Here is a 16,265-nt window from a genome sequence, read left to right on the forward strand (position 1 = left end):
CAACAGACTCTACTACATAACTGTTCATGGAGGAAAACATCACTGGCAACACAGACTTTTCATGCAGGAAAGTTCACTAGTAGAGGCTTTTATTGGCTTTATGCATTTCAGTTGTATCACTATGTTTTGACTTTTTAGCCATATCACCCAGTAAGTACCTCATCGATACAATCTGTCCATCAAAAACTCAAAGTTTAAAGAAAAAGAAAAAATACCTTCATGCATACAGGAACAAGTTTAAATTTTTCTTTTATGTCTTGGATTTTCATTAGTACCATAATGCAAATAATGTAATAATTATATTTTTTATTGATCAAAACACACCATTTCATTTCTATGAGGAATATAAATGTAAAATACAAAAGTTAGCGACTAAGAATTGACATAAAAAGCAGCTGTTTCTTTTTGTGTGGTCTACATTTTGACAAGTTCACATGAATGTATCACTGAAATAACACTGAGTTAACTATTTACATTTAAGAGCAATAAACCATTGCATGTTACAATCACTGTTTCATTTTCCACTTTTAATCATTTGTCTTGTGGTTTTTAAACTATTTATATAAGATTATAAACCAGCTACATTTAAAAACCCATGTCTATTTGAAGTATGGAAATAGTATTTTCCCTGGCCATGAATGATTGTATCCGGGTTGATTTCCTAGGGTGAAGTAATCTCAATGATTCCTCAGTTCAAATTTTATGCATGGGTAGTTTGCTTGTTATCGATCCTACAATCATGCCATGCAGTCATGAGCATTGACAAATTTGCCATTTTGATTTTGTTCTTAATAGGTAAAACTTTGAAAAAAATAGACTAAATAATTTCACCACAAAGTTTATGCAACTTTTTTGGGGATTTTTAGCTTTAAACACCTTCAATCAGACTAGCTACCACATTGATATCATCGCAAACCACAGCCTCATTTACGGCACAGACCAAAGCGCTCATTATTTCACAGTGTCACAGAATAAATAACAGCTCTGGTTTGTGAGAATGCCACATTGATTGACTAATTTACAGTTTTGATTTTGTTCTTGTGCAAAATATTTTTTTGAAATGAATAAATTCATATCAGCATGTACAGTGGCACATTGAACCCATGAAATTTACTGTTTTGATTTTTTCCTGTGCAAAAATTCTGAATATTTTCAGTCCAATACATAATGAATTCCAAATATTGTTGTAAAATTAATTTTCTTTACATGATAATGTAAATGATATATTTGTACATTGTTCATAGATTTCAATCACTGGTCCATTACACATACATTAGGGAGAAAAACTTACGAAATAAATAATTGTGTAAAATGAACTTCCTGAAAAACTAAACAAAGGTCACAGTAATCTTGAGTTTAATTATGGGATAGCACAGGTGTACAATTCGGATGAGCTAATGTCTCTTTCAATGTACCAAGACCGAGAATGTACAGTTCATGATATTGAATACTAAAACCGTTTATAAGCCAATGATGGATTGATTTATGTCAGCAATGAACTGACTCAAAGTCATCTAGGTGTAACAAGAGTGACAGGTAGCAACAGTATTTTGTTAATGAACTTAAAAGCAAAACATGCTTAAATACAATAGGTGAACTAACCATCGGCAAGTTGTCACCCAGCTGTGTTTGACCGCCACACATTATTTTGGAACAATCATGTCAATATTTGGATAGTTCTGGAGGAGCCCAATCAAATGGCCTTCAGTTGCCACTGATAGTAAATGACATGAAACTTACAGTGCAAGTGCTGTAATGTCAGATTTTAAGTGAATTCCATACTTCTGTATATTGTAGGATTAAGCATTAGTTGATACCTCAATCAACGCTTAATGTGGTGCATGGCATTGTGTTTGTAAGTGAACTTGAAACCTTGTCTGAGGAGAATAACCATACTCCAAATAGTACTGTTGAAACTTGAATAACCCCTTGAATGGTAGAAATCCCCTGGTGCTGCTGTTCTTAAAATAGCTAAGTTTAAAGCTTTCCCTGTAGTATGGAGTTGTACGTGAACTGAGGAAACATTCAACGATTACGCACATTATATTTCCCTCTCTGTAATTGCTGAACACTAATGGCAACATTGTGTCACAAAGTTGCAACTGTTTCACATCATTCTGTGGAACAACAATACACCAAGACATTCTGTTAAGGCACAAATTGTGAAGTCGTAGCCAGAAAGTCTCGCAGTCCAGATGCCTATACTATTTGGGCGTGTGTCACTGAGATAAAAGAGAAAGCAACCTATGCGTATACCTCACGCCTTTGCAATCATGCTACCATACATATGAATTGAATGTATTCAACTGTTGAGTTTATTTTTTCACTGAAGGTTGACTTGCCAAGCCTGATGGTATCACAGTTAGATTACTCCATGCAATTCCTATCTGTCATCAGTTTAATTTTTACTTCAATCGCTGTTTGTCCTTTACATATCCCAAAGCCTGTAACCCCCCATTATCTCAACAAAATACGAAGACATAGACGAAAAAAAACATGATGTGTCATTGCTTTGATAGAAACTCCTACAAAGTTGTTCTGTTACGCTTGACTGGTGTGTAGATCGGCACAGTTGGAGTCACTTTTATGGTATTTTGTTAGGCCTGACATTACATGGAATACACGTCATTGAGAGCTGACAGGCCCTACCGCAAGAACGCCGTCAGTCTCCATCATAGAAAGTTAAACTTCATGAAATGTTTTCCAAAACAAAGACCACACAGTTATACAATGTAACTGACTCCAGTCAGCCTTTTCCATATCATGGTTATGCTCTATGAGGAAGGGCACATATCTTTCAAGAGTCACTTATGCAGTCTAGTTCTTAGTATAAAAAATCTGAGTCAAGCTATAGTGTTGCAGTACATTTTGAAGCAGAACTTACATGAAGGTATAAAACTTTCTCAGCTTTTTATGCTTTACGTAAATTTTACCTACATACCATTTTTTTAAACACTTTGTGCTATTGCGTTAACATTATTGAAAGCAAGTTGCAGTGTCAACTTTGAATTGTATAAATGTCTTTTTTCACCTGTTATCAACAACAACAACAACAACAACAACAACAACAACAACACCACACACACACAGCATAAAATTAGCATTAATTTTTCATTTACAAGTCAGACAAAATTGCATAAAACAGACATGGACATTTGAAATTCAGCTTTGGAAATGACTGAAATCGGCTTTAAACCATATGATGAATTTCACCACACAGGAATATTATTGTAAACGGTCATGGCCTGGTGTCTGTAACGTAACAAGTCAGTATCATGACTTCTACTTTGTTACTTCATGTGTCATTTTATTGTCACATCTTGTTTTTTGTAAGACTAACTATGTCAAAGGTCGCCAACCCAAAACCTTGCATAGTTGTACACAGAGTGTAGCCAAATGCTGAAATCTAAATAAATAGTCAGTTATCCTTAACACTTTGATTTCATCTTTGTAACAGAATCACAGAAGCCCACACACAGTCAGACATTAGAGATCACAAAAAAACAAGTAATCAGAGTTATTTAACTTGTAATGGCTGAACTGTGAATATCACATATTGGTAGCAGGTTTTCCAAAGTAACAACGAATTTTCACACCTGTTTTGTTAATGGAGTGTATTTCCTTCAAATGAAATTAAATGAATGATCTCACAGATCTTTTTAGGAATACCGCAATGTTATAAATGAGAGGGGGAGGAGCAACTTTAAACTTTGACGGATGACTTTCAGTGTGTCATTGCAAGTAACTTGCACTGTACACATACATGATACCCCTACCCACCCACTCATGGTACCCCCCCACACACACACGTATAGAAAGTCAGACCTTATTGTTGAAAACATGACACATGCATTGAGAAATTCATATGAAAATGCATATTACCAAAAGATGATTACATATATTGTAATTTTTTTTTATCAATAAATAAGAGTGTTGATTATTAAAGTACTAAGACAGTATCACATGACTGAGGAACGTTCTGTGGGGAAGTAACACTATCCTCACCCTAATTTACCTCTGTTGACTAATTTGCATGACAAAGCAATGTTTTATTATGCAAATGGAGGGGGGGTTAGCTGAATCCTTCTGCTCTCTGAAAAGCAGGACAGAAATCTCCCAACACTTGACCAACATTCCATTGGGTAAGTTTCCTCAATACAGTCTTTAAGCCTTATATACTTAAGGTAACTAGTACTGCTGACAAAGTGTGAGGGTTTTCTGTCAGCGGATATCTTTCAACATTTTCAGACCCACATCGTGTTTTAGGCAAGCATTGATGTAGGTGTACACTTGCCTGCTTTGTCACGCAAATGTCAACCTGAATGCACTCCTCTGTATGCATTACTTAAACATGTTCTATTCATTTCCCAGCACTCACACTAGCACTAGGGCTTTTACGCTAAAAATGTCTGCGCCAAAGTGGAAAGCAATTCCACTATGGGCAAATTATTGCAGGCCTTTTGATACCACCCTTGACTCAATGTCTCTCTAATGCAGGACTGCTCAGCTGAATAAAGTGTCTTGGGTCTTGTTTAACAGATAGGTATCATATGTTTCAACAAAAAAATAGTGACTGTACACTAAAATGTTGTATCCGGCCATACAAAGCTGAAGGCTGATTTCTGGTCACACCCATTACATTTACAAAACACCTTTTAAACTGAACCAAACCACAAAGGCAGTGAATTGATAGTGATATCAAAGAACACATACGTATGTCCCCTCTGTTTTATGACAGGGTATCTTTACAATAAAAGCCACAAAGACATCCATTAGATAGATTTTCTCATATTCATGGGACATTTATATACCATCATTGGTCATAAACTGGTGTGCTTTGAACAATTTAGTTTTAGTTTTCAGGATTGATGTATACATTTTACATTCAAATGTTGAATGTTAGATGTTACTTAAATGTATTCCTATCATTGCCTCATCATGGTCCCTATAGTATGTCAGTAAAAGAGTTGCATAAAACAAAATCGTAAAATGTATGAACCATCAAACGATTGGAAAAAAAGACTTGATTGACACTCATTGAGAATTAGACAAGGCATCAAGTACAATCCAGAAGATGATATTTCATACATGTCTAAGGATTATTTTTTTTTGGTGTGTGTGTGTGTGTGTGTGTGTGTGTGTGTGTGTGTGTGTGTGTGTGTGTGTGTGTGTGTGTGTGTGTGTGTGTGTGTGTGTGTGTGTGTGTGTGTGTGTGTGCCTTGCCAAACCAGCCTTTTACCTGGAATTATTCAGATCTGAAGTTGGAGGCCAAATGAGGGCCTGCCTGTCACAGTGTCAGACTGGAACTTTATCACTATGAATATGGTAGAATGCAGTTTGTGAAATAGAAGATGTAGTCATGGGGGGGGGGGATTTTTTTGTTATTTACAGTTTTGAAAAACCAACAATTTGAACAACCAGAAGACAAGCACCTTTCAATAAGACCAATCTATCCGTGCCCTCAGACATCATCAGTATCCCTCTCCTCGCCCATCTTTCCAAAAACAAAAACCTTGCACAAAGTGTTTCATCTTTCTTGAGAAGGCTGACAAAGATTTCAGTTATAGCAGCATCCATTGTGGAGTCAACCTACTCACAACTTTTTGAGTTTTCTTCTCCCTTGACATTAGCGTTATCTGACACCAGAGAATGTAATATCTTTAGCAAATGATAACCCATCTCAGGAGATGTCATTAAACATATCACAATCTCTCCAATCTCACATGTTTCATTCCTTGTGTGTGTTCAAGTAAAAGGCCCATTAGCAGAGTATGCATCTGTCTTGCTTTTATTATTCTTGTCAGATTCCTTTCTTAAAGTTAAGGTCTAATCTATATTACGTGTACTTACATCAATCTACATCCATTCACTGGTTTATCAGAAAATTCCTTTGTATATAATATTTCAAAAATTAATACAAAATAGTAAAGATCAACTTTCTTTTATAAAAAATTATCAAAAGTGAATATCTGTATAAATATGATACAAGATATGGTGTATTGTTCATCTTATCGTCTGTGTTTCTAATAGTTAAAAAGTGAAAAATTATATTTACTTAATTCCATATTCTAATTTATACTTTTGTAACAAATGCCTGGAACAAATTTATGAAACAACAAATTTTACTTTATTGATGTTTTGTTTTATATTTGCATTATAATTATTATCACAAATGTACCAAGGATTACGTGCACCAGTGCATGTGCGTACTAGTGTGCTTGCACTGCAGTGCAATACTGAAAACATTATTGCATTCATGTATGCAAATTACATGCAAATGAGCATGAGGCACACAAAAATCATGTGACTGCCCAGTATGATTTTTACAGAAATTTGCTGTTTTGGATAATAATACCAGAACCCCATGCCACCTCAGTGCCAGTGTGGGTACTCAGGAGTATTGATAAACTCTTGTTTGGGGTGCTTTCTGCTGCACTTTCACTATACTCATGAAAGTACAGGTGCAGAGAACACCGCAAGCACTGATGCAGATACCCTGAGCACGCCACACTTGCGCTCATGTGTCTCGGGGTTCTGTCATATCATGTACTTGTTGTTATAATATTATTCCATTTTTGTTGCAACCCCAATAAATAACACATTATTACGTGTGTGTGTGCTGCATGCCTAGATTCATGACTAACACATGTATCTACTGATCATGTAATAGTACAACGACCAGCCACATCATGACAGAATAAATAACAAGAAGAAATTAATTAACACTAAAAAGTGATCAAACATCTGTACTGTGACAAACAAGTTGTTAATTCTATGAAGAGAAACAAAACTTTACAACAAACTTATTCAACACTCTTGTATCTGGTAGTAATCCCAGTACATTACCTCCTGCCGTTTCTATGGTAACATATGGTTTTTAAGATTAAAAGTGTGGAACGCATTTTATGATAACAGCTTTGCTTATTTAGAATTCAACTTCTGATCTGAGACAGATTGTGGTAGAAGTAGAATTCAGGGCAGCTGACAACAATTTAATAGCAAAGCTTATCTCCCAGACTGCGCTGTGATGGAGATATCGCTACTTACATTATTCTATCACAACTGAAGACTCTTTGTTTCCCTAATACTACAACAATGGCCTACATACTGAAGCACTTGAAAATCTAATGGTCACTTTTATATTCACATTATACTCCCTTTGGTACTTGTATGCAATGATTATGGAAATAGTTAGCACATTTTTTATTTGCAAGGAATTTGGTACAAGATAACAAACACGCAAGTAAAATTGCCCACACATATAAATGAAGAGGAAGTATATACAGACTTTGGAAGTATAAATATTTTCAACATATGACAATTTTCATTATCCATAATTCACATGTTGTGATTTGACATATATTAAATATGATATAATTAATTTTTTTAAGCTTTTAAATATTCCTTCTTTGAAATATTTCACAACAAGCCCATAGTGCCAGTAGACCATAATAGTAACAACCTGAAATCTAAGTACACATTTGAATATACTATGAAGCATACACTATATTCAGAAAATCAAGCAGACTATAATATACAGTGACATTTCGTGCCAGGGTTGTAGTAGTTGTGTATTTAGGAAACCGTTTTATTGTTGCTAACACTTGAGGTTTAACAGTCTGTTCATAGCTTCTACCACTTTTACATATTGTAGGGTAACATTTTACAGTTATACCGATTATGATAACTTGAATAAATAGAGTACTGTATATTATGAAACTGAAACACTGGAGAGAATGCCTGATTTTGTGACAGTGACAGTACCCTCTGTAATGATAGTGAAAACTGAGCTTTCAGCTAATTTAGACAGACACAAACTAAAACTACCGTTGTGACATGTTGATATAAGCTATTGAGTGGACGTTGGTGTAATTGTATTCACAGTACATAGCATTTCTGATGACTTCCATGATATTACAGAGTACATTTCTGGTTCATTACAGGTTGATTATAACTGTATAACCAAGACACTATCACCCACTTGTGAAATCTACCGCAATGCAACGACCAACAAAAGTTTGTTTGTGTCTGTGTTATTGGGCTGAAATCATAGTTTCCACAGTAGTAATGCAGTCAAACCATTGGAATTTTACATTTAAGAAGAGTGGCCTATCACAGTTTAATTTTAGTACTCAGGAGTACCCTACAGACCAAGAGTTCATAGCAAGACTTGCCAGTATCCGTTACTAGGGGGATTTACACAACTTTACACAGGTGCATGATCAGAATCACGTTGTGCACATTTCATACCACTAATCACATCCCTAATATATTAGTTTCTATGGTAACAGCTGAGCAGGTGCTCTGCTCGACAGATTACATGGTGATACCACTGCTTTCAGAGCACTTTACATTGTAACCAAATGATGCATATACAAACTAATGTAGTTTAGTTGCTGGGTCTCCAGACCTCCATGCTATTGTTGATAATGACTAAATCACATGGGCTAATTCCATCACTGATCTGTGCCACAAAAGGTTTACTTTTCCTATCGCTGCCATTCCCTAAAGGGTAAATACACACATATGTATGGGAATCCGAACCTCTGTCATTACACATTATTATGTTATGTGATGTCTACATGCATCTTCTTAAAGATTACACCTTAGTGAGACAGACGCCTGATCACAGCCTTTATCAGTTCTTTAAGAACGCTATGTAAATAAAGTCATATCTCTTACAACTGATAGCTCTGCCCAGAGTATACAAAAATTTGTTGGCTGTGGTGTATGGACTGCCTTGACTGTTTGACACCCAAGAACAAACTTGTCTTAAGTATTAAGATAAGCAACTATTAGTTACTCAGATCTGTTTTCGTGTTGTCTTCTAGATGCCAGAAGTTGGTTTTGAAAAGTGACTTTTATCATACAGAACAGTTAATATATAAACAAACCTTGAGAAGATGTTACCAAACTGATTAAAGCAAATCCTAGATAAGAAACGATTAAATTATGTCTCTAGTTTTTGGAATATGATAGTTTGTAGATACAAACTACAACGATCAGTACAGTGACAATGAGACGGAAATCTGTACCAAACACGTGCATTGCCAAATTACAATCTTACTTGACGTACTTGTGATGCCAGGAAGTTCCAGTAACCACACACGTGTAGTTTATTGACACTGTTGCAGGTGTTTCAAAGTCATGAAAATTATTTATAGATACCAATGCATGTTAGTATTTTGATAACAGCAAATTATCGCGGGATTCCAACATCAGTGTATTGGTATTGCCAATTTCTCAATTTATGGTTTTGACTTCTAATCAAGTTGATTGTACTTTCTGTGAACCGTAATTACTTTACATGCTACCATAGCAATCATTTTGTCATTGCCTGTCCATGATCAGCAAGTTTGACTACCATTGGTTTACAACGATGTTTAAAAGCTATATGACAAAATCATCACAGTGTTAGCCAAATTGAAGCAATGCCAAATTGTAGATTTTTGAGACCTCGTATAATGTTACTTGTCGTGTATATGTTACTTGACAGAAAGCTTATAATGCCATACATGTAGGCCTTGCCCATCAAGGACGACTGTGCCCCAAGAGCCTGCAATGTGTGCTGGTGTTTACTATAGGTTTAGTTGAATACTTGCTTCGCATGTCATCGCGTAAAAGCAGCTATGTGTACAAATGCATGTACCTAGCTGGGATTTTGTGTATTCAGGTGGTTGCACTTTATATCAGCCTCTGTCCTGTTCATTCATGTTTCAACAATACACTGCAACTACCTCTAAATGTCAGTTCCCACCTAGATTGTACGCTTTCACAACACCCAACTTAACTTTTTTGTGTTCCAGTGTGATTCCACCTGGGGCATATATTGAGACTTGAAGCTTCAAGTTTTTAAACCTCTGTTTACAGTTTTGGTTAGTCAAGGCCAACATACGTGTATCTGAAACATAGTTTACTGAGCAGCCTGCACAAGTATGTGTTTTTAAGTAGAATAAAACTACCTGGTTAGCTGTAAGTATAGGTCACCCCATAATAGCTGCAGCCCTGAGACCCATTAAAACACTAACAAGTATTCCGTAATTGCCTCTCCAGCAGCTACATATTACACATACATTGTATACATGATAGCTATCTGGCTGCTAACAGCAATGTCACCCTATGACTTAGAGTTCGAGCTCATTCATTTGATTCTTTTTCACAAGTCTTCCTACACTATCAGAAGCCAAGTATGTTGTCTGCATAGATTGCATGATGCCACCGAAAGAATTTGAGGCAGCCTTCAGCTATTTATCTTTATTGCCTTTCCTAACCTTTGGACAATTAAGACTTGTACGGTTTGTTGAACTTTGACCTACAACTTTCCCGCCAAAAATAAATGTTCACATTTTTCAAATTTTTAACAGATCATGTACTGATCTAAACCCAGAAAACAGGTATTGAACATTACTGTTCATCTATATCAAAACAAACAAATAGAATGGAAGCTTTAATCCTAGCAACACACCACTTTATCTTTCACATTAGTTTAATGTAGTCAATATATTCAAAAAATGCACTGAAAGGTATTTTATTTTTGTGAGAACATCAGTCAAACAGGTGAACATAAAGAGTAACTCTGACAACATCCAAGTGGGATCACAAAGTCTGTGACTGTAAATAAAGAATTTAGACGCTACTGTTCTTAAATAGCATACTCAAATGAAATAATGTGCCTGTTACAGACTCTTTTAAAGTTGCCGGAATATTTTCTCAACTTCAAGAACTTTCCTTAAACGTTCTTTTCACTGGTTTACTATGCCAAACACTTAAAGATTATGGGTGTGATCAGTATAAAAGAAAACCACAAATACTAGTAATGCTTTCCGTTTTCACATAAAACCTTCCTAATACAGTGAGTGGGATTCTCCATTGTCAAAGTACCATGGTCCACAAATATTTTCTTTCCTGAAAAAGTGCTTCTAACTTTAGTGGGTACTCACTTCCTACAATGAGTGGGCAAAGTACCATGGTCCACAAATATTTTCTTTCCCAAAAAAGTGCTTCTAACTTTTAGTGGGTACTCACCCTTTTGTATTCAAAAAATAATTGTTAGCAGATAAGAGCATAGGTTTGGTTGTTAAGAAGGGGTACTGCTACTGTTTGACACAAACAGTATACAGTAGTTAGGTTGTTTTTTAAGTTTAAGTTGTGTTAGGAGTGATTAGCAGAAAGGAGTTAACCCTCTGAGTCAACATGAATACATTAGTCTCAAACTCAGAGGTTGCTACTGGGCAACAAGACTAAAAGTTCATTTTGTTTAGATTGCTTTTCACAACCACAAACTCAGAGACACATTAAAATCTCATTAATCAATTTTACATCAAACATTCAATGTGTATCCAGACATATGGATATTTTCTTTCAAGGTTTACATCCTAATACAGTCTGTCATATTGGGGGGGGGGGGGGGGTGAGAATGTTACTGAATGTTGAAAGCTGTTTTACTTTAGACACTCCCCCTTCCAAACACACTGATTGGTGAAAGACAATAAGCTGTTCTAATTTACACACACACCCCTTCCATATAAGACACCAATTATCATATAACAGACATCATGCTGTTCTTCCCTGTTGATCTTGCTAATTCAATTACTATAAGGCCTGTTCCAGCTTACTTGCATAATGAATAAAATTCTGAGGCAGGTTTGCTTTTGTTTTTCCACATGTTTCACAATTCAGTGTATTTCAGTTCATTTTAAACAAAGCTTCTGTATATGGGATCATATTTCACATTACCACATATAAACTCACAGGATTTCAAAGAACAGTTTAACTTCTCGGAAGCAAATGATATATGCTATTCATTTAACAAAACAATTCAGCATTTTCATAGCAGAAATGTTATAATTAAAAAAATAGAAACTTTAGTCACAGAAAGTTTAGTTCATGTGGAATTTTAAGTACTTTGACTCTTATTAAAGATAATATCCCCCAGTGTTTTACATGTAAAGTCCTCACATTTCCAGATCAGATGGCCGAACTGAATTCTTTCAAATGTGGAATGTATCCATTGATTTGAATATTGATATAATTGTCCTCATCTGTCTCCACATGGCTTCTAGTCCATACAAGAAATCCATGCATGCATTTTCTGTCAGTAGTAATTCAAATTGTTATGCATGTGTTGCCCATCTAAATCCTCAGATAAGCCAATGAGTAGAGTACGTGAGATATGCCTAATCTCCCCCATGCTACACTGAGCCATCACGCAGGAAATAGACCCACAAGAGCATGCAGTTTCTATAGTAACACTTGCCTGATAAAATGTTAGAAGTAGAGGTTTGTATACGCATAATGATAAGTAGTGAACTCTGAGGTCAAGAGGGCTACTGTGAAATACGGGAATACCTAAAATCATGTCTGATTTATTTTGAAAGTGATGCACTTTTGTCACTAATGGTGTCTGTATGGTTTTCAAATAGTGCTGTGTTTCATCAATCTTAGTTCTGATTATCTGAGAACTGGGGCAACTTTAGTTTCCATGAAATACTTATAATTTCACATCGCCTAGAATTCACATGCATTCACCAGTATATTCCGTTGTGCTTTGTGATACCATTTTCCCTGCATTTGATGTCACTTTTAATTCCATTCATGAGACGATAAATCATTACCCAAAGTAGAGACTTCTAGGAGAGGAATCTGTATCCTAGAAACCCTCATAAAACTGGATTTCTAAAAGTTGCCTACAGTGTTAACTATCCAATGGGTCTGGTTATTGTGAAGGAACAAGTAAAATCTCACCCAGACAAAGTTTTCGTCACCTTAAGCAAGTTTAGAATACCTTTGTAACGACTTTTGATGAGAACTATTGAAAAGATCACGTTCAGAAAAAATGACTTACAGTCGGTAAAGCCTCGGCATATTCGTGAAGAGTAATTCAGGCAGACTCTGCAACTTGTTGTTGTTCAGTCGCCTGTGAGAGAAAAAAGGGGGGAAAGACCACAGAGTCAATATACGGCACAAAATTAAGAAACATGGGCAATATAGGAATCTGTATTTAAAAACCCTTGATCGAAATTCACGAGGGCAAGTCAGCGACAAGCGACGGGCACGTGTTTCTTTTATTAGTTTCAGTTGAGTGCGTAGCTTTATGCTGTGTTCTGCCCTCTTTCGTTTTCGACACAGACTCGCATTGAATTAGGGTCTTCGCCTCCGGCCAAGGCTTCTATTGTGAACGGATTTTTATGTGTTGTTTTCATCCAGCTTTAAAAATCTAATTATAATTACCGGGGCAAGGTAATTAATTGGTCTTAGTTTCAAAAGCCTTAGTGATAAAATTCACACCTTTCTCTTTTGTATCAGAGGGGACTGACTGTACGCAAGAAAATAATAGAGAGTTGGTTTTTTGGTCATGGTTACTGAAGACATGCAGGCCTACGGAGAGTTAGCGATTCTTATGGTTCATTACCCCTACATAACAGTAAGGATGTCTTAACGCCCTAATTTGCTGCAGAATTAATGAATCCACAACTGCGAAAATGGTCGAACATCGAACTTCTGCTCCATGGCAAATTATATAGTATACGTAAAAGACAGCACGTAAGCATTTGTAATTGTAGGGCTTCCCATGAATGATGCATCCTAGTAACGTCTGACGTTGTCGTCTGCTATCACGCTGGCATCAGTCAGCAAATACTGTAAGTCTGTATCAAGCTCAGTTTATCATGGAACACAGTCGACAAGTTAGACCGTAAGTCGCTGTAATCTTGGATGGAATTTTAATGTACAGTACAGTGTAGTATAGTAAGCGATTAAATGTGCGGTCTCGTGTACTCATAAAAATGGGGAGGCTGTTTTAATGGACTCCGAATAAAAATTGTACTTACAATCTCTCCAAAGACACCAAATCGTTGAAGGAGCCACGTTGGATTGCTTCGAGTTGGTTGAAGTCCAATTGCCTGTGGCGTTTGTAGTGGATTTGAGAGAACGAAAAGGAGAACATTATGCTTCGATAGATGAACGGTCTAATTAGTAAACTATCAAACGCTCACAATGACAAAAGAAAGGTGGCTCATAAAACAGAACAAAAAACTAAATATTAGAAGTAATATTATATTCGTCATGTGTACTTACAAAACTCGCAATGACCTGAGACCGCTTAATTCGCCTCGCACAATTTTTGTTAGATTGTTCCCCTTGAGGTCGCTGAAAGAGAGAAGGTTTACAGCGTACTAGTTTACAGAATATCGAAGTTACTGAACTTGTGTCACACGGTGTAAGTTTTGTTTGTTTAAGTTGTCTGCAAGACGTGTCTACCTGGCACCTGTCAACGAACGGCTAATGCCCGTAGATGATTCCCTTGCCTCGGGCTCCCAAATGCAATGAAATGATCCGCAAACTCCAACTTCATGTTTTGCCACATTGCTTCTAAGAAAACATTGCGCCATCTCTTTTAAAATCTGGGGGAAAAAAGTCTTGAAATTTGGAAAGAAGATTTGTCTCTGTATTACAAAGTTCACGGACGAGCATATAGAAAATATACGGACGGGTTTTGAAACTTGATACTTACATTCTCTCTGTAGTTTTGGGGATGTTGATTGGCACCGTCGACAGACCCTTTTTACTGCAATCCACTGTGCTCCCATAGCACTCACAAACTTCTGGACATCCACTACTCACATCAAAACGAATAACCAAAAAAGTACAAATTAAAACCGCTAACGATTTACTCCAATCCATGGTCAGTGGCTATCGATGCAACGAACGTGTTGAAATAGTGTGCTATTTGAAATCCGTGAAGCAAAGTGATTCTTCTTTGATGAAACGCTGATATTGAAATCCAAGCTGGTTCGTTGTACATATGTCCAACCGCGTAACGGAGAATCTCGTTGAATCTGCGCTTTAACGTATGTAAAGTTTCACGCTATCCTTGCCAATGAACTGTTACTCCCTCTGTACAGTGAGGCTGCATGACCAACCAACTTGTAACTGGAATAAATTTCTTGAATAAATATCCGTCCAGTGTCCTTAAAACAAACACAAAATTAATTTAAACGAGTACAAAATCCCTAGAAAAAAGTCTGTCGGTCAAAATCTAGGCAGAAAACCTCCGTCGCTCTCTGGTACTGGCGATAATTGTGATACAACGGACAGATGAAAGAACCTGTGTAGAACACAGGAGCCGCACAGCGAGTGGTCCAAGTCTGGCTATTGACTGAAGCGTACTCAAGTACACGGGGGTTTTGTCCTCTAACTGAATGGCGTACGCTGTCAGCCGGCCATCAATCAGTCAGCCAGTTGCAAAATAAACCGCCCTCAAATTTGCTGATGCTATCACTGAGAAACGGGCCTTTATAACACAACGCTATCTGGCGTATCTCAGTTTACAGAAGTCGTCGCAACAGCCCGAAAGGTGGCACCGAACAACCTTATCAAATATGAATATCTCCCCCGAAATTAGTATGACGTCATAAGTGACCAAACCTTATCCTACTTGAGCTCAAAACTGACGTATTCTAATTAGCCGGTTAATGATGGTGTACACATACTAAAAGCTTGACATAAAGGCTCAAACAGCCTTGCTTATACAGTGAAAGGGGGAGAGAAACGACGTTGGGGACCGCTCTATTGTTGAGAACTATATCTTGACATGCCGACGCTTTCAAGGCACCAGTATACGTACGTAGCAGGTGAAGGATAGTATGTCACACACTTTTATACAATTACCTTTCTAAACCCAGGCTACATCGCATATTTCAGGTATCAGATTTCCTAAAATAAGCAATTTGGAAGTTGTAAACTTTTTACGCTATTTCGTTCAAAGAGCGTAAAAGTCCAGTGTTGATTTGCTGGATTTACAGTTATATGGACCAATGTACCAACTCGTGGACGGTTTGAATTGATGTGAAAATAAATGGTATTTGGGGGTCTATTTTCTACTGAGAAAAGGATGGATTAAAATGTTGCTCTCATTTCATCGATTTTCCGCCGTCAAATTACCACCTTGTCTTGTGTTAGTAATTACACCCATCCAATCCAGCCTCTGATCAACAAAGGTGGATGTAATTTCTGGCGACGGTGTGTACAATAGAGCGGTGCATCAACGGTGGCGCCAGACGATGATGTCGTCGTCGTCACTTTCTACTATGCTATCCTGTGTAAATCCCATCATTGCATCGCTTGTCTTCTTTTTACTTTCACAGCGATAATGACTTCCATATTTCAAACAACAAGATCAGTTGAAACGCGGCCAATATTCCAATAGGTGGGCAATTTAGTGCCCTTCTTTTAAAAGGAAATTTCAACACAAGACTGACTTTGTT

The sequence above is a fragment of the Glandiceps talaboti genome, chromosome 15 (assembly GCF_964340395.1).
Source record: "Glandiceps talaboti chromosome 15, keGlaTala1.1, whole genome shotgun sequence".
NCBI lineage: Eukaryota > Metazoa > Hemichordata > Enteropneusta > Spengelidae > Glandiceps > Glandiceps talaboti.